The sequence below is a fragment of the Zalophus californianus genome, chromosome 8 (genome assembly GCF_009762305.2).
Source record: "Zalophus californianus isolate mZalCal1 chromosome 8, mZalCal1.pri.v2, whole genome shotgun sequence".
NCBI lineage: Eukaryota > Metazoa > Chordata > Mammalia > Carnivora > Otariidae > Zalophus > Zalophus californianus.
The window spans coordinates 77703093-77729946 of record NC_045602.1 but is presented as its reverse complement, the minus strand read 5'-3'; the positions used below and the strand labels follow the sequence as shown (position 1 = coordinate 77729946).

General features: G+C 36.4%; 1 protein-coding gene across 2 annotated transcripts in view; it reads left to right on the top strand.

The window, feature by feature from the left end:
- TMEM131 (transmembrane protein 131) overlaps positions 1-26854 on the top strand; it is a 228844-nt gene that overhangs the window by 10593 nt on the left and 191397 nt on the right. Inside the window, exon 1 of one of the 2 annotated variants that reach the window (XM_027621085.2) lies at positions 14693-14770. The exons of the other annotated variant lie outside the window; for it this stretch is intronic. The gene's annotated coding sequence lies outside the window, so the exon portion shown is untranslated. Of the gene's footprint in view, positions 1-14692; positions 14771-26854 lie in introns of those variants that run through there. 2 annotated transcript variants of the gene reach the window in all.

The window sequence follows — 26854 nt, the reverse complement described above, 5'->3', positions numbered from 1 at the left end:
CATTTGCTAGCCATTTGTATTTCTTTTGTATTTTTTGTCAGTTTTTCTCTTGGGGTTTGGATTTTTCTTTTTGACTTAAGTGAACAATTAAGGATTTCATTTTTCCAAATTTCCATTTGCATTTCAATTTTCTACATTTCAATTTTCTTTTTATATCATTATTTTAAAATTTATTGGCCACGTCTGTCACTCTTTTCCTTTATGGGTTTCTGCCTTTGTTGTTATGTGTAAAAAGCCCTATGCATAAAATATATTCAATATTTTTTCTCTATGATTCTATTTGTAAATGAAAACCTTTAATTCATCAGTCTCTTGGTATCTGGTAGGAATCTATTTTTCTCAAATTGTTAGTTGCCTTAACACCACTTATTTATACACAATATGTCCTTTTCATGCAAATTCTATCATATACTTGGATGAGTTACTTGATTTTCTGTTTTTTCCCTAACTGATGTGTATTTTTGTTTTAAATTTAAGTATTCCATCTTTGTCTTATTTTTATTTTATTTTATTCATTTGTCCATTTTATTAGCTGGTTTGGCAGGTCATTCCTTCCCCCTAAATTGCTGTTCTTCCAAAAACATTTTCTTGTCTGTCTTGTTTTTATTCTCTACAAACCCTAAAATCATTTTGAAGAAAATATAAAATTTCTATTTGCTTTTTTAAAAAAAGATTTTATTTATTTGACAGAGAGAGAGCACAAGCAGTGGGAGGGGCTGCAGGAGAGGGAGAAGCGGACTCCCCACTGAGCAGGGAGCCTGATGCTGGGCTTGATCCCAGGACCCTGGGATTATTACCTGAGCCAAAGGCAGACGCTTAACTGACTGTGCCATCCAGCCACTCCTCTATTTGCTTTTTGATTAGGATTGCATTAAAATATTAGACAAATTTGGAACTTGTTGACATCTTTTTTAATATTTTCTATTTTCCTTTCACACACAAACACACACACATTAAATTGAACCATTTGAAATTGCCATTTTTGTAGGCCCCAAATGATTGAATAACAGCTTATTCATTAATATTAACATGTATGTTTACATGTATTGTCGCATTGGCTAGAGTATTAGAACACCATTAAATAAAAGCAGGCCTTATCTTTTTTCATCTTTATAGGGAAATACTTCTTCAGTGTCTCATTGTGAAGTATGATTGTGGCAGTTGGTTGAAATTAGATGTTTTTGATAATAGAAAATTTCTTACATTTTTAAGAGTCTTAGTCTTAAGAGTTATTAGGGATAGATGTTAATGCTGTATCAAATGAAATTTTCTTATGGTTTTTACTTTAAGCTGCTGATTTTGGCTGTTTGCATTACAGCAGCAATTATCTTAAAATCCTTCCCCTGAAATCTCACAGTGAATTAACCCACATCTGTGTTCCCTCTAGAAAACCTGTCCATGATGCCCATTGAACTTAGGCTGCTAACTGCTAACAGGCTACTCTCACATTCACACATTTGCTCCCTCTAGATGATGTGTGCATTTTATTTACTGTTTTATTTTTTCTCTTTCTTTCTTCGTTTCCTCCTTTTTACCAAACTCTTTTAAAAGCTTTTGAAATATTTCAGACATTGCCAAAAAGTTATCAATAGTAATAGCAACAACAGAAAGTAGTTTTAAGAATAACAAGAAATGTGCAGAATCTGAGGAAAACTTTAACACATTCTTGAAGCCAGAGAAGTAGATTTGAATATTGGAAAGACATTCCTTGCACTTGGATAGGAGAACTCAACATCATAAAGATGTCAGTTCTCCCTATGTTAACATTAATTTGACACAGATGCAATTAAAAAATACCAACACAACTTTTTATAGAGTTAGAAAAGTTGATGTTAAAGTGTATATGGAAAAATATACATGTAGGAATGCTGGGAAAATGCTGAAAAAAAACTTATGAGGTGTAAGTAGCACAAGCACTTAGTTAAAACATATGCTGTAAAGCCATTATATACTTGGAAAATGTAAGGTATTGGTATTACATAGACAAATAAGTGGAATAGAACAGAAATTCTGTAAGTAGATCCTAAGTCCATGTGGTTTATGCTACATACCTGCTTTCCTTCAGGGAGTCTGGAATGTATGAGGCAGAGAGTGCCTATATGGCCAGTCCCCCAATTAAAACCTTGCACCCTGTATTAATTTCCTATTGCTGCTGCAGCAGGTTACTACGATTTCAGTGTCCTAAAACTGCAAATTTATTTTCTTACAGTTCTGAAGGCAGAATTCTAAAATCAAGATGTTGGCAGGTGTGTGTTCCTTCTAGATGCATAAGTGGAGAATTTTTTTCCTCTCCTTTGTGGGCTTCTAGAGGCTGCCTGCATTCCTTGGCTCATGGCCCTTTCCTCATATCACTCTACTGTCTTGCTTCATTTATTCCAGCTTCTTTCTTTAATTGTCACATTGCCTTCTGATCCTCTGATCTGCTTCCCTCTTGTAAAGACCAATATGATTATACTGGACTCCTGTAGATAATCCAAGATGATCCTCCCATCACAAATCCTTAGCATAATCATATCCACAAAATTCCATTTGCCATATAAAGTAACATTCACACATTCTGAGGATTGGGATGTGGACATCTTGAGGAGCCGTTATTTAGCCTGTCCAAAATATTGAGTCTGTACTTTAGTTTCCCTGGTAGATAAGACACCAAAAACACAGTGAAAGAAAAAATAAATTGGACGTCATCAAAGTGAAAAAATTTTGTGTTTCAAAGGACAATGTCAAGAAAGGGAATGGGTGAAGATGTTTGTAAATTACATACCTGATATGGAACATGTATCTAGAACATATAAAGAACTCTTACAACTCAGTAGAAAAAACCCAATTAAAAATGGACAAAGGATCTGAATGGGCATTTCTCCAAACAATACGCACATGAAAAGATGGCCAGTATCATTAGCCATCAGAGAAATACAAATCAAAACCAAAATGAGATACCATTTCACACCCACCAATACACTTGTAATAAAAATGACAGGTAGTAACAAGTATTGGTGAAGATGTAAAAAAATTAAAGTGTTGTACATTGCTATTGAGAATATATGATGGTGCAGTTTCGTAAACAGGCTGGCAGTTCCTCAAAATGCCAAGTATAGAGTTACTGTATGTTACAGCAGTTGTCTTGGGTCTGTTCCCAAAAGAAATGAAAACATATGTGCACACAAAACTCATATAGGAATGTTCATAGAAGTATTTTTCATAATAGCCAAAAAGTAGGAATAACTTAAATGTCCCATCAACTCATGAATGGATAATAAAATGGAATATTGTTCAGCCATAAGAGAGAATAAAGTATGGATGCAGACTATAAATACAAATAAACCTTGAAAACTTGCTAAGTGAATGAAGCCAGTCACAAAAGACCATGTATGACCACAAAAAAAATGTCCAAAATAGGCAAATCCTTAGAGCCAGAAAGTATATCAGTAGAGACAGAAAGTTTAGGACTAGGGGAGGAAGGAATAGGGAATGCCGCTAAAAGGTTTGGGGTTTCTTTTTTGGGCAGATGAAAATGTTCTGGAATTAGTGGTGATGATTGAACAACTCTGTGAATACACTAAAAACTATGCATTGTGTATTTTAAATGGGAAATTCCATAGTATGTGAATTATATCTCAATAAAGCTGTTATTTTAAAAGTTTTTTTTAAAATTGACAAATGTCCTTTTTGTCTAAGGAAAAAAAAACAAGCTACCACTTCTCGCTTATCTGACTGGCAAAAGTTTAAAAGCTTGATAATACCTTTGGTGAGCTTCTGTGGACATTCATGGACAAGTCTTTGTATGCACATGTTTTTCTCTTACATAAATACCTGCCAGTGGAAAGTCTGGATCATATGGTGGGTGTATGTTTAACTTAAATGGCTAATTTGTTTTCCAAAGTAGTTATTCCTCAGTGAATAATGATAATGAGCATCCTTTCATGTGCTTATTTGACATCCATATATCTTTTTTGGTAAAGTGGCTCTCGCAAATCTTTTGCCCATGTCTGTATTGCATTATTTGTTTTCTAATTGAGATTTGAGAACTCCTATATAGTCTGGCTCTAAGTCCTCTGGAGATACATGTTTGCAAAGACTTCCTCCAGTCTGTGGCTTGTATTTTCATTCTCTTAACAGATGTCTTTTGAAGAGAAGTTTTTAATTAAGTTCCAATTTATCAAGTTATTCTTTAATAGATCATGTTGTTGATATTGCATCTAAATCTTTGCCTCATTTAAGGTATCATTTTCTCTTATGTTCTCTTCTAGAAGTTTTATAGTTTTAGGTTTTCCATTTAGATCTATGCTCCATTTTGAGTTATTTTTACATATGGAACAAAGTATGAATCCAAGTTCTTTTTTTTTTTTTTTTGCATGTGCATATCCAGTTCTAGTGCCATTTCTTTGAAAGGGCTGTTCTTTTCCTATTGCATTGTCAGTGCACTTGTTGAAAGTCAGTTGCCTATGCATGTTTTGGTTTATATCAGGTCTCTTGTTCCAATAATCTATTTGTCTATCTGGATGCCAGAACCACACTGTCTTGACTACTGTAGTTTTGTAATAATTACTGAAACAGTGTTAGTCCTCCAACTTTGTTCTTATTCAGAGTTGTCTTGCCTGTTCTAGGTCCTTCACATTTCCTTAAGAATTTGCAAGTCCTATTATCAATTTCTGTAACGAAGACTGCTGGGATATTAATGGGATTGTGTTAAATGTATAGATCAGTTGGGGAAGAATGGACATATTAATATTTGGTCTTTTGAAGAGGGACCTTTTCTCTATTTAGGTCATTACGTTCTTTTAGTAATATTTTGTAGTTTTCACTATAAAAATCTTTTATATCTTCTGTCAGATTTATCTCCAGTATTTCATATATTTTTTAAAGATTTTATCTATTTGAGAGAGAGAGTGCGAGCAAGAGAGCACAAGCAGGGGGAGCAGCAGAGGGAGAGGGAGAAGCAGACTCCCCACTGAGCAGGGAGCCCGATGTTGGGCTCCATCTCAGGACGCTGAGATCATAACCTGAGCTGAAGGCAGATGCTTAACCTACTGAGCCACACAGGTGCCTCCCAGTATTTCATATTTTTGATACTATTCTAAATGGTATTTTTTTAAAATTCAGTTGTTGTTCATTGCTAATATATAGAAATGAATTGATATTTGTATATTGATCTTGTATTCTGTAATCTTCCTAAACTGACTTACTAGTTCTAATAGCTTTACTGTAAATTCCATTGTATTTTCTGTGTAGATAATTATGTTTGTAAATAAAGCCAGTTTTATTTCCCCTTTTCCAGTCTGGATGCATTTTATTTTTGTTGCCTGATTGTACTGGCTAGAACCTCTAGAACAGTGTTCAACAGGAATGGTTAAGAGTGAACATTCCTGTCTTGTTCATAATCTTAGGGGGAAAGCAGTGAGTCTTTCACATTAAATGTGATTTTAGCTATACATTTTTCATAGATACCCTTCCTCAGGTTGAGGAAGTTCTCTTTTACATCTGGTTTGTTGAGGGTTTTTGACAGGAATAGATGTTGAATTTATCAAATGGTTTTTCTGTGTCTGTTGAGGGTTTTTATTGTTGTTTTAGGTTGTTAATGTGGTAAGTTACCAACCTTGAGTTTCTTACTTGATTATGATGTATTATTCTTGTATTATTGGATTTTTTATTTTTGCTAAAATTTTGTTTAGAATTTTTATGTCTGTGGTCATGAGGGAGGGAGAGTGTTAAGTTTTCATATAATGTATTTGCTTTTGGTATTAGGGTAATACTGGCCTCATAGAATTAGTTGAGGGGTAGTTTTTCCTTTTTAATTTTTTAGAAGAGTCTATATAGAATTGGCATTATTTTTCCTGTAATGTGTGATAAGAATTAAGAATTAAAGCCATCTGGGCCTGGAATTTCTTTGTGGGGAGATTTTTAACTACAATGTCAATTTTTAAGATGCAAGACTATTCAAGTTATCTCTTTCTGAGTGAGCTTTGGTAATTAAAGTCTTTCAGAGAATTCGTTCATTTAAGTTGTCAGATTTATTGACAAGGTTGTTCATAATGTTCTAGTATCTTTTGAATATTTGTAAATGTGTAGAGGTGACACCTCTCTCACTCCTAATGTAATTTGTGTCTTCTTTTTTTTTTTTTTATCAATCTCTTCAAAGGTTTATCAGTTTTAATATTCTGTTCAAAAACAGCTTTTGGTTGTTGTTTTTTTTCTTCTTCCATCTCTATTGATTTCCACTAAGATTTTTATTATTTCCTTTCTTCTGCTTACTTAGGGCTTAATTTGCTCTTCATTTTCTAGTTTCTTAAGGTGGGAACTGAGCTCTTTGATTTTGAGGCCCTTGGGGATTTACCAAGGATCTTTTTATTATTGAGTTATAATTTAATGCCATTTGTCAGAGAGTGTACTTTTTATGATTTGACTCCTTTTGAATTTGAGATTTGTTTTATGGCCTAGACTATGGGCTTATCTTGGTAAGTGTTCTACATGCATTTGAGCAGAATGTGGATTCTGCTGCTGTTGGAGTTTTCTGTAAATATCAGTCAGATAGATTGGTCACTGGTGTTGTTCAAGTTTACCATTTCCTTGCTGACTTTCTGCCTACTTGTTCTAGCAAGTATTGAGAGAGGAGTAGTAATACCTCTGACCATATTGTGTATTTATCTATTTTTCCTTATGATTTAATCAGTTTTTGCTTCATGTATTTTGAGGCTCTGTTGTTAGGTGTATAATGTGTAGAATTGTTTTATTCTTTTGATTAATCACTTTATCATTGTAAAATGGTCTCTTTATCCCTGATAATATTCTTTGCTCTGAAAGCTACTTTAGATTAATTAATTTAGCCACTCCAGCATTCTCTGGACTAGTGTAAGTATAGTATATATTTTTTCATCTATTTAATTTTAACCTAGTTGTGTCTTTTGTGTTTTTATATTTAAAATATGATGCTTATAGAGTTGTCTGGCTTTTACCCAATATGATAATCTCTGCTTTTTAGTTGTCATCACATATAATAGTTTACTTACATTTTTTTCTCTGCTCCTTTATGCTGCTGTTAGGTTTTTCATTTTGTATGTTTATGCCCCACAATACATCATTATGGTTTTTGTTTAAGTATTTACATTTAGTTTATATAGTTAACATTTAGTTACCGTTTCCAGTGATTTTCATTCCTTTTTTTAATGCTCATAATTCTATCTGAAGGATTTCCTTAAACATTTCTTGTAGTGTGTATGAATTCTTTCAGCTTTTATGTCTGAAAAATGTATTTATTTTGTCTTTGCTTTTAAAAGATATTTTTGCTGGGTATAGAATTATAGATTGACAAGTTTTTATTTTAGTACTTTAAAAATGTTATTTCCATTGTCTTCTCCCTTGTATTCTTTCCCGTGAGAAATTTGTTGTCATCTTTATCTTTGTTTCTCTCTATGTAACATATCTTTTTTCCCTTGATGCTTTTAAGATTTTTCTTTGCCCCTTGTTTTGAGCAATTTGATATTTCCTGGTATAGTTTTCTCATGTTTCTTGTATTTTAAGATTTATCGAGTTTCTTGGATCTGTGTATTTATAGCTTTCATTTGGTTTGGAAAATTTTCAGCTATTATTTTTTTAAATATTTTCCCTGTCCTCCTCTCCCCAACCTCAGTTTTGGGACTCTAGTTATCCATGTATTAGGTAGCTTGAAGTTGATTCCACAACTCAGTATACTATTCAGTTTTTGCATTTTTTTTCTGTGTATTATATTTTGGATAGGTTCTGTTGTGTATTTTTCATCTCACACATTGTGATTTTCATCTCTAGAAGTGTTAGTTCAGTCTTATTTCTATATATTTTTTTTTAATTTTATTTATTTGACAGAGAGAGACACAGTGAGAGAGGGAACTCAAGCAGGGGGAGTGGGAGAGGAAGAAGCAGGCTTCCCGCCGAGCACGGAGCCCACGGTGGGGCTCGATCCCAGGACCCTGGGATCATGACCTGAGCAGAAGGCAGACGCTTAACGACTGAGCCACCCAGGCACCCCTTATTTATATCTTTTATTTCTCTACTTTTAGAATATATGGAACACATTTATAAAACCTTTTTTACTGTTAGCTAGTTCTAACTTTTGTGCCAATTCTAGGTTGGTTCCAACTGATTATTCTCCTGCTATTGGTTCATGTTTTCTTACCTCATTGCTTAGTAATCTGTAATTGAATGCCAGATGTTGTGAATTTTACTTTGTTGGGTGCTCTATTTTTGAATTCCTAGAGCTTTTGAATTTTTTTTTTTTAAGATTTTTATTTATTTGACAGAGACACAGCGAGAGCGGGAACACAAGCAGGGGAGTGGGAGAGGGAGAAGCAGGCTTCCCGTGGAGCAGGGAGCCCGATGTGGGGCTCGATCTCAGGACCCTGGGATCATGACCTGAGCCAAAGGCAGACGCTTAACGACTGAGCCACCCAGGCGCCCCAAGCTTTTGAATTCTTGAGCTTTGTTCTAAGATGCAATTAAGTTACTTGAAACAGTGTGATCTTTTTTGGGGTCTTGTTTTTAAGATTTGCTAGGTGGATCTGGAGCAGTGCTAATTATTATCCACAGCTAAGGCAAGACCTGAGTATCCGAAATCTCATGAATTTGGGGTTTTTCCAGTTTGTCTGGTGGGAATAGGCACTGTAAGTGGCTCTGTGTGAGAACCAGGCACTGGTCCTTCTAATCCTTTTGGATGTTTTTTTTTCCATCCTTAGGTAGTTACTTCGTATGGGTGTGCTGATCAGGATTTTGCTGAGTACTCAGTGGAGACCCTCTGTGATTCTCCAGGGTTCTCTGTGCAGTGCTTTTCTTTCTGGTACTCTGTCCTGTGGACTCTCACTACCTTGGTTTCCTTAGACTCTCAGCTCTGTTTCAACTACTAAGACAGTCCACCAGGCTCTATCACAGTTTCCCCTACCTGCACTGTGGCCTTACTCTCTCAAGGTAGTAAGTTGGGGCAATCATATGGCTCACCCTGTTTGTTTCCCATCTCTTAGGGTTTGTTGTTCTTCATTGACTGATATGTAAGGTCTGAAAACGGTCATTTATTTTGTCTGATTGGTTGGTTGTTTCCGGTGGGAAGGGTACATATGGTCCCTGTTATTCCATCATGCCCAGAAGCAGAAGTCCAGACATCTGTATTAGTTATTATTCTCCACTATAGCCAACATTGTTATTTTCAGGTGTTCCTGAATCTCTTGGTACAGAAAACATTTTTGTAATTATTATTAGATAGGATGGTGTATTAGTTTCCTGTTGCTGCTCTAATAAGTAACCATAAGCTTAGTGGCTTAAAACAATACGAGTTTATCTTACACTTGTAGATATCAGAAGTGGATCCCATGGGCTAAAATCACGGTGTTGGTAGAGCTGTGTCCTTTTTGGAGGCCCTTGGGGAAAATCTATTTGCTTGACTTTTTAAGCTTCCAGAGGCCACCCACATTCCTTGGCTTGTATTGTAGCCCCTTGCTCTGTCTTCAAAGCCAACAACATCTGGCTAAGTCTTTGTTTCTTTCTCTTTTTTTTTTGTTTTAATTTTAATTTTATTTTATCTTAATTCCAGTGCACCTAACATACAGTGTTATGTTAGATTCAGGTGGTCAAGTGTTTCTTATGCTGCCATCTCTCTGGTCCTCCCTTTTCTGTTTTCTTATTCCACTTTTAAGGGTATTAGGCCTACCCGGATAATCCAGAGTAATCTTGTTATTTTAAAGTCAGCTGATTGCAACCTTAATTCCATCTGTAACCTTAAGGAAATCGCCTTTGCCTTATGACCTAACATATTCACAGGGACCTGAGATTAGGATGTCTGAAAATGGGAGAACGTTATTCTGCCTGCCACTGATAAATGGCTTTCAGCATCCTTCTCCTTTGCCTCATTTTTCTTTTTTGTTACAGTGAAGAAAAATGATATATTAAGGACTTTCTTCTCAACCTACACACATTAAAAATATTATTAGAAACAATGAAACTGTATCTCTATCCTTTTTAAAAAGTGCTGTATATAGTTTGTCTATCATACATAATATTTTGAGGTAGTTTAGTTTCAGATATAATTCAGATCTTAATTTTTATGGATTACTTCACAAGGTTGTAATTTGAGAATTTTTCAGACCATTGTATCTGGCAATCTATAGAAACTTCCCAAGTTGGTGAAGTTGAATTGTTGCCACAAATGTAATTTTTAAACCCATGTTAACCTACCTTGTATTCCAATATTTTCTTCTCTTAAAATCGTATAATACCCCACCCTCCTCCCGTCACAGTTAACTTCTTGTGCTCTGTTGTAGTTTATCACGCGGAGCAGCTGGGAAGTCCTTGTGTGTGTTCTTTTCCTATTAGGCCTTTAGCAGTGTCATCTCCCGCATGTCAACAGTTTCAGTGCTCTTTGACAAATGTCAGTGTTGCAGACCCATGCTTTTCTCCTTGACCTTTACCCAAGGTTCTGTGGGAAGGGTTATGTATACTTAATATTGACTGAGTAATTTATGTACAGCAGCTCAGAGTGATTAAGTGATAAAAGTGATTCACTTTTCCTTCCATAGCTGTCTTTTGTGTTATGGCTCCCATATGCCTTATAGATCTAAATAATTATCGATGAAATTCTAAAATAGCTGTTTAATACAATATTTCTTTATAGTATTTAAGCCAGAAGTCAAGGCTCAAAACAAATAATAGTGCTGAATGGTAAAGCACATTTTAATCATGATTTATTACCCCCCTCCCACATTAAAAACAAACTAGGCTTTTATATGGCCGAGCACAGTTGAAGGTCAATAGGGCCAGTTTTTAGACCACACAGTGAAGTCAGTAACATTTGTTTATGAAGCCTTCTGCTGCTGCTTTCTTATGTTTTGCTTTGCTGCCACTGGCATGCCCCCGAGGGGAAGTGAGTTAGATGTACCCAGCATGGCAGATGAATAAGAAGTTGGCCAAAGAACTCAGCACTTTGTCCTTGTTGTGGGAGAAGACTCAGGGTCGTCATCCTCCTCTGGCAACAGTTCTGGGGCCTGGACCCAGAGTGGCTGAGCACCACGTCCATTTGGCTGGTTTCTGACAGGGGTCTGGTGCCTGTAAATAGACAAGGTCAAGGCTTTGCAGATGGCTGACTTTTCTTCGCATACTGGTTTATCATTTACTAGCTGTATGTGTCCATTGGACAAATTATTTAATTCTGGACTTTTCTCAGCTATAAAATGGGCATACACATGCTTAATAGAATTGTTAGGCACTTAACATAAGTACTCAAATGTTAGTTCTTGATATCTTTAGATAATACTTCCTACCTTAAAAAAAAAAATGTTTCTTTTTCTGTGCTGTTTGTTTTGGCCTGTGGCTCTATTTACATCTTCCTGCCCCTTTCACCTAGGAGAAGAAACTGTGCCTGGACTGGAGCTCTTTCTCTTGCCCTTAACACCCTCATGCTCCTTTCTAAGCAATTCCTTGGGGGGCATAGTAAGTCTGAGGACAAACCCCAGAGAGGTAGCCATTTCTTTAAGATTGTTACATTTTAGTTTAATCATATAGGCAAATTTTGCATTCCATTCCATGTTGATTTCAATAGAAGAACAATTTTTCCTAAAAGGATACTCCTGGAAGATGTTTCATGTTTCCTACTTCTAGTTCAAAGCAGCACACTCCTGGAGACATTTCTTTACTGGCTACAGCAGCAATATTAAAGCAATTCTCAGTCAACAACAAGAATGGAATGGAATGTTGCCAGGGTCTTGGTTTGTGGAGGTACACTACTAACCTGGGGTCCCTACACTGGTCAGCATCAGACAAGTTGTTGTGAAAGTCACTGAGTAAAAACGTAGAGTAGATGATTCTGTATTACTTGTGGTTAACCAGGTTGTCCAGTGTTGTACTTCCGAAGTGAAAGCCCATGATGGATACCAGCTGCTTGTGGGAGAAGGTGTTTGGCTTTAGCTTTCAGCTTAGTGGTTCTCTTCCTCTAGATTCTTAGTGTATCAGTTTTTTCTTTTTTAAACTGGAGGAGGTTGTATATCATGATATATGGATAATCTTCACCAGATGGGTGTGTAGATAGGTTTCTCAATCTCTGCAGAATGAGTGCTCCAAGATCTTGGGATAACAGCCTTCCTTGAGCATCAGCACAGAAAGATACATTGGAAGGTAAACAGAGCAGGCCTAAAAGTGTCATTAACTAGATTCTGAAAAGGAAAAGTTTTCGAAACCTGAGGTAGGCATTGGGTGTTTGCAGACACAGTTAGGGGAGGAAAGAGGTAACGCTAGCAGAGAGAAGTTTGGAAAGGAGGTATTGGGGGTAGGCTGAAAGACCTAAGCAAGGGAGGTTGGCCTGGGACCTGGAAGAAATTGGTAATAAAACAGTGGTCTGTCTAAGCCTCCACCCCACCACCCAACCCCAATGTATCTTTAGGGGGCTTAAGATATGCACCACGTACAGGGTGATTTCTCTTCAGAACCTTTGTACAGTTGAAAATAAAAGTCTTATACACACTTGGTAGTTAATATCAACAAATTCTGCTTTAGTGAGTTAAGTCAACTACTTAGCATAACTTGTCATATTCCTTCTTGTTCTTGTGGGAAGGCTGTGCCTCCGAAAACTAGCTTGGGTGGTGAGTTGGAGAAGGGGTCCCCGTTATGATGGCAGCTAAGAAGCTTGCTATGGTCAGGTCTCTGTCTTTACCACACAGACAAGTAGAAGCTGTTGGAAGTCACTCTGGCTTTGTACAGTCTTCCCTGCGGGCATATGCCAACATTGCTTGGCATACCTTCTGAAGATTTATGTTTTTATCTGAACATCTTCCTTCTGAGGGTGGAACTGGTTCTTAGAGGCCTCATTATAGAGAGATAGGAGCCACTGTTATTTGCATTGTGCACGGTACACAGCAAGTGTTCAGAAAATCTTGACTCAGTTGAAAGTCTTCTGTTGAATTATATATACTTTGTGGGCTAGTTCCTAACCATCCCTATGTTTACGTCAGAATTTCATGCTGTTTTCTCAAAATGTTAATAATTAAAATATTAAAACACAGCATTGTTTTTTTGTTTGTTTTTTTGTTTTTTAACACAGACCCTCTGAGCCCTTATCTGGTAGTCACATCTCAGTTCTTATTAGGTCATCAGGCTAGGCTGAGTACTGGCAAATTAATTCATTAATTTTTATTTAGTGGGTGCTATATCCTAGCCTATGTCTGAAAGATAAAGACACAGTTCTGGCCCTATAAAAGCTTCCAGAACAGTGGGCTGAGCAGGCCTGCAGACAGACACTTGAGTTACATACAGCAGGTTCCAAGTGGTTGCCCAGGATAGGTCAGTTGCTATGGGCAGGAATAAGTGGGCTTGGGTTGTTGTGGGAGGCAGAAGACCTTACTTGGGAACCATGAGAAAAGACATTTCAGTGTGATCCAGTTTGCATGTTTCTTATCAGGACCCCTTATAAGCAAAAGATTTGGCTTTGAATAAAGCTTTTGGGGTCTATAAGTAAACAAACACACTGTGAACTAACCTTGCTTAGAATAGGTAACCCATTTTTGGGTCTTAGGCTTGACACTGTAGCTTTGTCATAATGTGTCTATGTCTCAGAGAGGGATTTTGGGGTTTCCTTTTTCCTCTTCCCTTCCCGCACCTTAAAAAAATAAAAAATTGTTTAAGACTTCTCCTCAGGATGTTTTACGTGGGAAGACAGCATGGTTTGATGAAAAGCTTTGAGGCTCTAGTACTTACTAGCTCTGTGACCTTGGACGAGTTACTTGCTCTGAGTCTTTTTCTTCTTAGATTAAATTTAAAAAATTTTATGAAGTGTTGAGTTTAAACTTTTGGTTTGAGGATGCTTAATAAATCTACTGTCACCGTCTCTCCTTCAGTATCAGCCCTCTTGAAAAATTCCCCATTGTAAGCTTCAGATTAGTGAGTATACAATTTTTAATTATAATTTGTTAATTATCTATTAAAATTCTTTATTTCCATGTGATCTTCATATTTTGATTTTTTATTCCCTTTCTTTCTGCCAGTTGGTCTGTACCCAGGGAATTTAAATAAATGGAACTCTCAAACGTTCCATTCTGTAGTCACATGTGAATAAGTTTACACACTGTGCTAAGTTAGTTACACTTCCTGTTCTCTATTACTTTGCCTTTCTCGTGCAACCAGTATTTACTGAGCACACTGCTGGGTTCTGGGAATATGTTTATGAGTAAGACTTAGTCATTAGCTTCCAAGAATTTCTTGCTAGAGAGGCAGGCATAAACAAATAATTACAATGTGGGGTTAAAGATATGTATCAAGGTTGTGTGCCCACAGGAAGGACTTAGGTTGATTGTATAAATAAAGTTAGGTTGGTCAGTTTATATAATGGAGAGAACAATACTAGTAAGGATGTTAGGTCTGGAGCCTCGTAACCCAGTTTTACAATGAGTCAAAACACTGCTTCATAGTTCCATTCGACTCACCCCTGCCACCCATCTAACACGTGTGCCTTTTTTTTTGTTTCATGTAGTGAGTGGGTGTGGCTGAAATTACACCTTTGAACACTCCTGGAAAACGTTTGGTCAGAGCAAGCTCGGGTCTTCCTGATAAATGATCAGTCTTGCATGGAGCTTGGCTTCCTATCTACCTCCCTGTGGAGACCAGATGTAAAGGTCACTTGGAATACCACTTCGATTGTGACCAGGAGGAGGTTATCTAGCCCTCATGCCTCAGCCTCCTCATATGTTTTAATGGGGATGGTAGGAGTACCTGCCTTCTAGGGTTGGTGTGAGGACTAAATGAGATCATCTGTAGGGCTTGGCATGTGGTAAGTGCTAGATTAGTGCTACCTCTTCTTGTCTTTATATATTCATACTGTGTTTCAATCTGGACTGCTTGTGTAATACCAGGCTAGCCAGATTGCAGTTATTTTCAACTGGACCAGGCTGACTCCTTGGTCTGAAGGTATTCCATGTATTCAGCTCAGCAAACATTTGTTGAAGGCCAAGTAGTATATCAGACCCGGGGTTGGTCATTGAGGCCTCAGAGCTGAATAAGAGGTGATTCCTGTCCTCAAGTAGTTTGTGTTTTTTACTTGTATTGTACTCTGCTTTCTGGGAGTACTTTTAAGATCAGGACATTTAAATAGTTAGCTTTGAAAAGTGGAAAAAATAAGAAAATTTAAAAAGGGTTCTCTGAAAGTTGCCCTTCCTCGACCTTATTAAGTACCCCAGAAAGACTGCAGCTGAGTTGAATGCCAGACACTGCACAGGTTTAGCATCTGCTAAATTATGTTGCAGTGAGCAACCACTCTACTTACTCTACCAGGTTTGCATGTTTGGTGTATGCATTGCGTCAGCCTTAGTAATCAGATAGTTTAACATACGAGATATCCATGATAGAAACTTGTTTTATGACAAGGGAAAAAAAATATAGCTAGCCCTGTTAAATTAATGATGGCAATTTAAATGTAAAAATTTGCTAGTCTCGGGGTGCCTGGGTGGCTCAGTAGGTTAAGCAGCTGTCTCTTGATTTTGGCTCAGGTCATGATCTCAGGGTTCTGGGATCAAGCCCCACCTTGGGCTCCTCACTCAGCAGGGAGTCTGCTTATCCCTCTCCCTGCCCCTCCTCCTGCTTGCACAGGTGTGCACACTTGCTTGTGCACTCTCTCTCTAAAATAAATAAAATCTTTAAAAAAAATTTGCTAGTCTTGTAAAATTTTTCTTTAATTTATAATTTTGCTTCTGATTAATTTTTTTCTTTAGGTTCTGCTTATTCTATTACTTGATCATCCTTACATTACCGTTCTTTCTCTATTCATTTACATTTTTAGATCTAGTTGAAAAGAGCCACACCAGGAAACTTGGCCAGTGCCATCTTTTGCTACCTTTACGTGAATTTCAGAATTAGATCATTTCTCCATGGTGGACTAAAGAAAGGTAGAAGCTAGCTTTCAAAGTTAGCCTGTCTAGGGATAGAGCAGTTTACAAATCAAAATTCACTAGAGAATTTCTTTGTATTTTGTGAAGCAGTAATTTTCATTACACTAGGGAATTTTTAAATAATCTGTGCTGTTTGGGAGATCAGATGAGTTGGTACCCCGTCACAGGATTTGTCACACCATCCACATTCATTATTCATGGTTTCCATTTGGTGCATAGCTGAGTAGCGCATAAATAATCTTGATAGTAGGTGCTTAGTAAGTGGTGGCTATTATATGCCAGGTACTCTCTAGTACTGCCTGTTGTAACAGGAAATACATACGTATTTTATAGGTGAGGAGACTGGGATTAAAGATTATGTGGAGTCAGTGTTTTCCCAAATTTTCCTGAGAGTAGTTAACAGTATATTTTTAATCTTAACCATTTGATAGTGCCTCCCTATTTTAGAGATTAATATCTTCCTTCCCAGGATTTGTTGGGATTAAATAAGAATAGTGCATGCAGATTGTCTAGTTCAGTGCTCAGTAGGTACAAGGCATTCAGTAGATGTCGTTTTATTTTGATGTGTTTTTCTGTCTGGAAGTGAAGGTGTAGTATAAGGATAAAAGAACCTGATTGTAGTAGGATTGACTTAGTCAAGGACATTATATCTTTTTTTTTTTAAGATTTTATTTATTTATTTGACAGAGAGACACAGCGAGAGAGGGAACTCAAGCAGGGGAAGTGGGAGAGGGAGAAGCAGGCTTCCCGCGGAGCAGGAAGCCCAATGCGGGGCTGGAGCCCAGGACTCTAGGATCATGACCTGAGCCAAAGGCAGATTCTTAACGACTGAGCCACCCAGGTGCCCCAAGGACATTATATCTTAACCATGTATTTAACAAGCTGCATTCTTAGCTACCTGTGATTTTTGCTTTCCTCAGCAAGAATTGACTATTTTAAGGAAATTATGGAAAATATTAACTTCTTCCCTAACTATATTCTCCCACACTGTAATTGTTTACAGTAGGACTGAATTTACTCTAAAGGGGAGGTGTGTGACTTGCAAACCAGTTTCAGTAATAGAAAGTGACATGAGCATAATTGTGAAAGGTCAGAGGTCAGCCTTGACTAAACCGAGTAGAATGCCATAACAATCCTCCCAATTTCCTAAATGTCGGAGCAGTATTTTGGAACTTTTAGATGGTGGTCTCCTTTATTGTCTTTTGTCTAAGGACATAGGAGTTCTAATTGAAAAAGAGAGAGCTGTGTTTGCCTGAGCTGTGGTACAGTAATGTGTGTGTAGGGATTGCTACTGTCCTATTGGCAGAACATGCAGGAATGTGAAAGCTTGGTTTGCCAGTTTTCCTGGAGGTGGGCTACTTTTATGTACACCTGTGGGTCAGAAAACCAGATTGGGGAAAGTATTGTTTATATTTGAAAAGATAACATTCTTTCAAATATTAGTTCATTCCATATCCAGATATTTTGAACTTTTAACAAATTAACTACAATACATTTGCATAGATGTAAAACCTTTTTAAATACATAATGTACGGGGCGCCTGGGTGGCTCAGATGGTTAAGCATCTGTCTTCGGCTCAGGTCATGGTCCCGGGATCGAGCCCCACATCGGGCTCCTGGCTCAGCGGGGAGCCTGCTTCTCCTTCTCCCTCTGCCTCTTTCCCTGCTTATGCTCTCTCTCTCTCTGTATCTCAGATGAATAAATAAAATCTTAAAAAAAAATACATGATGTAGTACAAACATTATTTGGTGTTTAAAGTGGAAAATCAAATTGTTCTAGCAATCTTGAAGAAATGTTTTTAATCTGACTACTTCCTGAGACCTTAAAAAAAATTAGGCAACGTAACTCTTTTCCTCTCCCCTCACTACATAGGAGATAATAAGAGACAAAAACTAAAGTGACAGTTGTATGCCTTAGGGGTATTTAGAGTATATATGGCTATAGAGCCCTGTGTGCCTAAAACAGCCCTATAAGATAAGTGAACTTTATTGAACTTGTGCCAACCTTTTTTTCCCTGTTTTAACCCACTTTATTAAAGTAATTTGCATACAATAAAATTCACCAGTTTTAAGTACTTTGATTAGTTTCACAAACATACCCAGTTACGAAACCACCACCATTGTGATACAGGACACTTTCATGATCTCAGAACATTCCTTTGCACCTCTTTGCAGTCAGTGCCTTCCTTTCATCCTGGCCCCAGGCAGCCACTGATCTGCTTCCTGTCACTATAGTTTTGCCTTTTATAGAATTCAAAATAAATGGAATCATAGCGGAATCGTACTGCAGTCATTCGCTTGACTTGTTTGACTTTGCATGGTGATTTTGAGATTTGTTCATGTTGCATGTACAGTCGTTCACCTCTTTTTAGTGCCTGGTAGTGATCCATTATATGGATGTACTACAACTTATTTATTCACCTGTTAACAGGCATTTTGGTTTTCACATTTTGGTCTAGTATGACTAAAGTTTTTATGAACATCCAAGTAAAAATCTTTTTTTTTTTTTTAACAAGTATTTTCCTTTCTTGTAAGTAAATACTTTAGGGGTGGGATTGTTGAGTGTTTGCCAAGGTTATTTTACCTTTGGAGGAAACTGCCAAACTGTCATCACCAGTAGTGCATGAGGTTTCCAGCTGTTCTTGCCATACATCCTTGCCCACTTGGTGGTGTCAGTCATTTTAGTAAGTGTGTGGTGGTATTTCATTATGGTTTTAATTAGCTTTTGCCTCAGAGCTAATGATACAATCATCTTTTCATGTGGTTCTAGGCTATTTATGGATCTCCTTGTATAAAGTTTCTGGTTAAATCTTTTGCCTCATTTTTATTGAGTTGTCTTATTAACTTTGATAAATTCTTTAATATTCTACGTGTGATTCTTTTATCAGATATACAGCTAATATTTTATTATTATTTCTTTTATTACTTATATCATGTATCTAATTTCTTCCTGAGGATATTATTTGCCTTTTCGTTTTTTAAGTTTTTTGAGAGCAGATATTTTAAGCTAAGTGAAGTCTAGTTTTTCACCTTTTTCATGAAAGGTTCTGTGCTCTTTGAGATCTGTAAAAGTTTTTGCCACAATTTTACCACAAAGCCACAAAGATTTACTGCTATGGGTTTCTCCAGAATATTATAGTTCTAGTTGTTCTATTTAGGTTTATAATCCATTATAATCCATTCTGATTTTTGTATCTGATATGAGGTAAGAGTAAATATTCATTATTTGCATATGGGTATTCAGCTGTTCACTACCATTTATGAAGAGCTTCCTTTCTCCTACTTAATAGGGGGAAATTAATTAATTTTTCTGAAATAATTTTTCTCACTATCAGTTAACCATATATGTATATGTCTGTTTTGGGTTTCTTAATTTTGTTCCATTGATTTAGTCATTTTGTTAGTACCACACGGCCTTGATTACTGAGACTTTTTAATAAGTCTTTTAAAAGAGGTAGTGTAAGTTCTCCAACTTTGTTATTTTAAAAAATTGCTTTAGCTGTTTTAGTTTATTTGCATTTCTATATATATTTCAGACTTAAGTTGTCAATTTCCTAAAAAAAGAAAAAAGGCTGTTGGGACTTTGAATCTTTGTGTCAGTTTGGAGAGAACTTACATCATAACCGTGTTCAATCTTCGGGCCTTGAACATGGTGCATCTCTGTTTATTTAGGTCTTTAATTTCGTTAAGTGGTATTTTTCAGTGTACAACTATTGAATGTATTTTGTTAAATTTATTCCTGTTTTATGTATTTGAATGCTATTGTAATAGAATTGTATTTTTATTTTTCATTTGTTCATTGTTAGTGTATAGAGATGTAATTCATTTGTGTATGTTGACTTTGTATCCTATAGCCTTAATTAATTATTAATTCTAATAATGCTTTTCTTAGGGCAGATTCATATGTAGATTCATCTGCTTTGGGTAGATTCATACGTGATCATGTCTGTGAATAAGAACAGTTTTACAGCTTCCTTTCCAATCTGTATGCCTTTTTCTTTTCTTTTCCTTTTTTTTTATTTTAAGCAAGCTCCATGCTAGGTGTGGGCTTGAACTCATGACCCTGAAATCAAGACCTGAGCCAAGATCAAGAGTTGGATGTTTAGGGCGCCTGGGTGGCTCAGTTGGTTAAGCAACTGCCTTCGGCTCAGGTCACGATCCTGGAGTCCTGGGATCGAGTCCCGCATCGGGCTCCCTGCTCAGCGGGGAGTCTGCTTCTCCCTCTGACCCTCGCCCCTCTCATGCTCTCTCTATCTCATTCTCTCTCTCTCAAATAAATAAATAAAATCTTAAAAAAAAAAAGTTGGATGTTTAACTGACCAAGCCACCCAGTTGCCCCACATCTGTATTTTGTACTTTTTTGCTTCTTTTTCTTGCCTCAGTGCAATGGTTAAGACTTCCAGAACAGTTTTGAATAAAAGTGGCAGGAATGGGCATCCTTGCCTTGTTCTCAATTTTAGGGGGAAGGTGTTGTTCAGTCTTTCACCATTGTGTATGATAGCAGATTTTTCATAGGTGCTCATAATCAGGTTGGAGAGGTTCCTTTCTATTCTTAGTTCATTGATAGTTTCCATTACAATTTGGTGAATTTGTCAAATGTCTTTTCCTTATCTGTTGAGATGATTGTAGATAGGTCTTTTTTTAAGTATGTTATAATGTAACATTTTTTAAAAATGTTAAGCCAACATTTCATTCTTTGTATTATCCTCATTTGGTCATTATGTTACTTATTTTTTAAATATTGCTGGACTCAACTTGGGAAACAATTTTTAAGCATTTTTGTATCAGTGTTAATGGGGGATATTGGTTTTAGTTTTTTGAAATATTTTTTGTCTATTTCTGATGGCAGGTTAATGTTGACCTCATAAAATTAATTAGGACGTATTTCCCCTCTAATATGGAAATACTTATATAGAATTGGTTTTTTCTTTCTTTCTTTTTTTTTTTTTTTTTGTAAAGCTGTTTCAGGAAACCATCTAACTCTCAGACAGGAAAACTACAAGGTGATCCTGGAACATTTTTGTGTGTGTGTGCCAGCAAGCAAAGATGTGCTCAAGGACTAATGGGAACACATCATAAGGACATAAGAGCTGACTTGAAGGGACTCTACTTGACCAAATTTGGGACATTTTGAGCATCAAAAAAGAATAACAACAATAATTATATTGGGAGAAAAATCCATGAGTCTATATTGATACTCAGAAATGAAAAGGGTGGAAGGAAATGAAAATGGCATTACCAAAAAATGTCATGTAGCAAATGTACAAGGAATGATTGAACTAGAAAATCACCATTTTACAACCACCAGGGTAGTAATTGATTCAAGCAAGAATCATCAGTGGGTGCTAAAATCATTGGTGAAAGGTTATTGGTTAGATAGATGCCTACTAGCTCAATGTTCTCCCTATGGATTACTTGTTTTATTACAAAAGGAGAACAGCCTCTTTCTGATGGAAGGATCTGGTGGATACTATATTAACCAAATGATCCAATGTAACATTACCAGTAATATCAAACGAATCAATATTATCTGCCTGATGATGAGATATCTATATAATGTTCAATCTGAATCTAATCATGAGGTGGTAGTAAAGTAAATCAAGATTGCGGGATACTCTGTAAAACATTAGGTTTGGATTCTTTAAAAATATGTCATCAAAGACAAAAAATATTTAAAACTGTTCTGATTGGAAGGAGACTAAAGAAACATTATAGCCATTTGTAATGCATGATCTTGATAGGATTCTGAACTGCAAAAATATCAGACACTTGGGTGGACAATTGAGGTAAACTTAAATATGTACTACATATTTTTTTATTGTTGGATTAGCATGAAACTAGTTGTCTTGCTCTGCCACTCAGAAACCTGTCTCAAGACTTACTAGTGGCTTCCGATTGGCCAAATCTGGTGGCTTATTTTAGTGTTTGCTTTCCTTTCCTTCTATCCTCTTTGTATGATAGCATTTGACATTGTTGAACCTTCCTCTCTTGGCCTCTGTGATACATGCTCTGCTTTTCTGTTCCTCTTTCTCAGACACCTCTACTCTCAGTAACTCCATTGCTGCCTGAGAGAAGTTCTGCCCTGTATTGAACTATATAGTCTATACTTACCCTATATATGAGCTGTATAGATTAGGGTTCTCTACCATTTCTTCCTTGGTGACTTTTTAAAGCTTAGGAGCTTCAGTTTGCATCTCTTTCTGGAGTGTCTCCAGTTCTGACCTCTTTCCCCAAGCTCAAATACTGTCCTCGGATTGCCTGCATCAGCATTTTCACTTGCATATTCCATTGTCATCTCAAATCCTATAGTCTGAGGTTGAATTAAGCCTTTTCCTTTCTTCATACCCCTCTTCAAATCTGGTCATCCACCTAGGTTCAGTTGAAAAGGCCTTTAAATCACTAATCTTCAAAGCTTATGTGTGTCATTGTAAAATGCAAAGTCCCAGGCTCAGTCCCAGAGAACAGGATTCAGTGGGTTTAGAAGTAGACCCAGAATCTCCATTTTACTGAGCACCAAAGGATTTGATGCAGGGATCCAAGGACCCACCCTTTGAGAACTGCTGTTTTAATGATCAGTTTAAGGGTTAGTTATTGTACTGGTTCACCATGGATTCCTCTACTTTCAAGAAGCCAATGTTGAGACACCCCCTCCCTCTTAGTAAGGAATATCGTTGAGAGGCAGCCTGAGCTTGAATTTTGTTGAAAAACAGACCTGAGCTCTCATCCTGACCTTGCTGTTTATGTGCTGTGTGGCTTTGGGTAAGTTACTAGAAAAATGGGAAAAATAACACATAACTTCCAGGGCTTAGCATGGGGTGTGACTCAGCCTCTGCTTCCCTAGCCAGCTTTTTCTCTAATTCCTCCAGTGCTTCTTAAATTTCAGACCTAATAAATGTTATTTTCTGAGAGTACCATAATTTCTCATACCTCTGATTCCTTTGGCCTATTGTGCTTTTTGGAAGGAAAGCAAAGCTACCTGACTCTAGCTTGTGTTTCACATTTAATCACTTCTTGGAGGCGTCTGAAGACTTGTGCCTTAATTAGGTGATGGTGCACCGGGAGCCCCCAGTACTTGATTTACTTGTTTGTGTTTGTCCATCTTAGTCTGGGAGCTCCTTGAAGACAGGCAATATCTAGCTGTAGCCCCTAGCCTCTGTGTAGTATCTCCCTGTCAAAAGTTTTCTTGTTTGCTTTTTTAAAAATAAATCAGTACCTACTATGGCATTAACTAATTGTATCTTGGAGGCCTAATTATGAAATTTTCTTCCTTACTTGTTTGTCAACATACTTGACAGCTGTGACAACAGGTAGGAAACTTGCCAGCACATTTTCAAAATGTCCTTTTGGAATAGAAATTTTAGCACTTGAACACATTTTTCCCCTAATGTCTGAAGAGGTAACTTGTTTCTTTTTTTAAGTTTAGGTTTGTAATTGACCCACCCCACAATGAGATCATAAAGTAACCTTACCCCTTCCTATCCTGTGAGTTAGCTGGTACCTTCTGTTTATAGCCAGTGGTTAGTGCCAAAAATGGCATCCCTAGAGCTTTGAAGCAAACCGGGACAGACTAGAGGTAAATTAAGATTCGTGCCTCATTGCTAGAGGGGAAAAATATTTATAATGACAGTTTTATATTCATATAGTCATATGATATGAAAATATATGAATAAATTTTAAAAACAAGTAACAAAATTAGAATTCATAATATTGTTAAAATTTATATTTAAGTAAAACATTAAGTACCTGGGGATAGTAGGATTTTTGTTTATTTTTTGTTGGTTTGGAACCTACCAAATTGGTGTCTTCAACTTCATTTTTCTCTTTGTAAAACATCTCACATTTGTTTGGACTTATAATTTCATTTTTAAGTTAATGCGTTGAATAAATTTTTAAACTTAAAATTTATGTCAGAGGTGGGGAATAAGCTATTAAAGACTAAGAGTGAATAAAAATATTAAATAATGCATTTACAAAAATCATGTTAAAAAAATCTAGCTTCAACTTCTTACTGAAACAGGAAATATTCTTTAACTCTTTATTTCTAATTATAACACATTCTCATTTTGACATTTATCTGTTTTCCCCCCATTTACCCCCCAAGAAAATTTTCCTAACTTTAAGTCTTTTATTCTTTTACCATTTGTGGAGTATGACCTGTCATTTATAAGAATTCCTTGAAAGGAACTTGAATTTAATTTGCACCCAAAACTAATCAGAGTATAGGAGATCAGCACCACATGAGTTAAAAAAGGAATGCAATTTAAAAAAAAGAGAGTGTTACCTGTATAATCAAGTAATCTGATGGGACATTTTAACTGTTTTATAACTTTCACATTTCTGCTTAGCACAAGCAAAATAAATTGGTTCTAAGATATTATTCATTTCTTATAGGTGTCCCAATTGCCGTAGCACCGTTTGTTGAAAAGGCTGTCCTTCCTGTGAATTACTTCTGCATGCACCTTTGTGAGAATCATTAAGGATTCGTGTGGGTCTGTTTCTGGGTTCTGTGTGGTAGCCCATTGATCTGTGTGTATATCCCTCCAGTTCCACTCTGCCTTGAGTTCTTTTAGCTTTATAATAAGCCTTAATATTGGGTGGAGTAATTCCTTCCACTTTATTCTTATATCTCAAGATTATTTTAGCTACTTTCAGGAATGTGCCTTTCTGTGTATATTTTAGGATAAGGTTGTCTGTGTCTATAAAATACCTTGCTGAGATATTGGTAGGAATTGCATTAAATCTGTGTACTAATTTGGGAGAATTGACATTTACACTACATTGAAAACCAATCCATCAATACAGTATGTATGTTCATTTACTTAAGTCTTCTCTAAAAAAAAAAGGGGGGGGGGCGCCTGGGTGGCTCAGTCAGTGAAGCATTTGCCTTCGGCTCAGGTCATGATCCCAGGATCCTGGCATCGAGTCCCACATCGGGCTCCCTGCTCGGTGGGAAGTCGGCTTCTCCCTCTCCCCCCCTGCTCATGCTTTCTCTCTCACTATCTCTTTCTCTCAAATAAGCAAATAAAATCTTAAAAAAAAATTAAATAGATTTTAAAAATCAGCATTTTGTAATTTTCAGCATACAGATCCTATACATATTTTGTTAAGTGTATACCTAAATATTTTTTTGGATTGATTGTAAATGGTGTTTTGTTTTTAATTTTGGTTTCCACACGTTCATTGTTATATATAGAAATGTTATTGATTTTGGGGTGTTACATCTTACTCCTTTACTGAACTCACTTATTCTAGGAGTTTTGGTGTTTTTTATAGATGCCTTTGGATTTTCTACATAAACCATCATGCTCTCTGCAAATAGGTTTTTTTCCTTCCTTCTCCATGCATTTTATTTATTTTTCTTACTGCAGCAGCTGGAATTTCTAATACTATGGTGAATAAGAGTTGTGAAAGCAATAGCCTCACCTTTTTCCCTGTTTTAGGGGGAAATCATTCATTCACTCTTTTTTTTTTTTTTTAATTTTTTATTGTTATGTTAATCACCATATATTACATCATTAGTTTTTGGTGCAGTGTTCCATGATTCATTGTTTGTTCATAACACCCAGTGCTCCATGCAGAACGTGCCCTCCTCAATACCCATCACCAGGCTAACCCATCCCCCTACCCCCCTCCCATCATTCATTCACTCTTAATGACGATGTTAGCAGATGCTCTTTTATTGAGTGAAGGAAATTCCATTTTGTTCTTTGTTGAGAATTTGTGTCATGAATGCGTGTTGGATTTTGTCAAAAGCTTTTTCTGCATTTGTTTCGGTCATGCAGTTTTCTTATTTAACTGTCTATAGTAGATTCCATTGATTGATTTTCAAATATTTGAGCCTCTTTCATATGCTGAATAAATTCTAATCAGTCATGGTGTATAGTTCCTTTTATGCATTACTAGATTCAGTTTGCTAGTTTTTTGTTGAGGGTTTTTGTATCTAAGTTAATGAGGCATATTGGCCTGTAGTTCTAAAAAAATTTTTGTCATGTTTTTGTCTGGCTTTGGTATCAGGTAATAATTAGCTTCATACAGTTGAGACGTATTCTCATCTTCTGTTTTCTGGAATAGTTTAAGTAAAATTGGTGCTGTTTTTTCTTTAAATGTTTGATAAAGATCTTGAATAAAGTCATTTGTGCCTAAGGATTTCTTTTTGGGGGAATCTTCCAAAATCAGTTTTTTAATGGCTATAAATGTATGCTGGCCATCTGTTTCTTTTTGGTTGAGCTTTGGTATTTTGTGGTTTTCAGGAATTGGTCAGTTTTTTTAAGTTGTCAAAATTATGAGGTTGTTCATTGTATTCTCTTATTAATCTTTCAATGGTCGTAGCAGTTATATAGTGCTATTCCTTGCTTCATTCCTGGTATTGGTGATTTCTGTCTTTTCTTTTTAGTGTGTTAGTCTTGTTGAAGGTTTGTCAATTTTGTTGATTTTTTTTTTTCAGAGAACCAACTTTTGGTGTTGTTTTTGTTTTCAGTTTCAGTGATTTTTGCTCTTATTTCCTTTCTTCTACTTGCTTTGGTTTTATTTTGCTCTTTTTCAAAAGAATCCTTTTATTGTTGTTGTTAATACAGTTATAATCACTTTTTTTTTTTAAGATTTTTTTGTTCATTTGAGAGAAAGAGTGAGCGAGAGCATGAGGGAGGGTCAGAGGGAGAGGGAGAAGGAGAAGCAGACTTCCTGCCAAGCAGGGAGCCCAGTGCAGGGCTCAATCCCAGGACCCCAGGATCATGACCTGAGCTGAAGGCAGACACTTAACCAACTGAGGCATTCAGGCAACACTAACAGAATCCTTTTTAAAGGATTCCATCTTATTTTATTTATGCTGTTTTTGAGTGTACTGTTTTTGTATATTTTTCTTAGTAGTTCTACTCATTATACTACCATTTGTAACTTATCACAGCCTACTCATATCAGTGTTTTACCATTTTGACTGTAGTATTAAAACCTTGCCTTCATTTTTTTAAATTT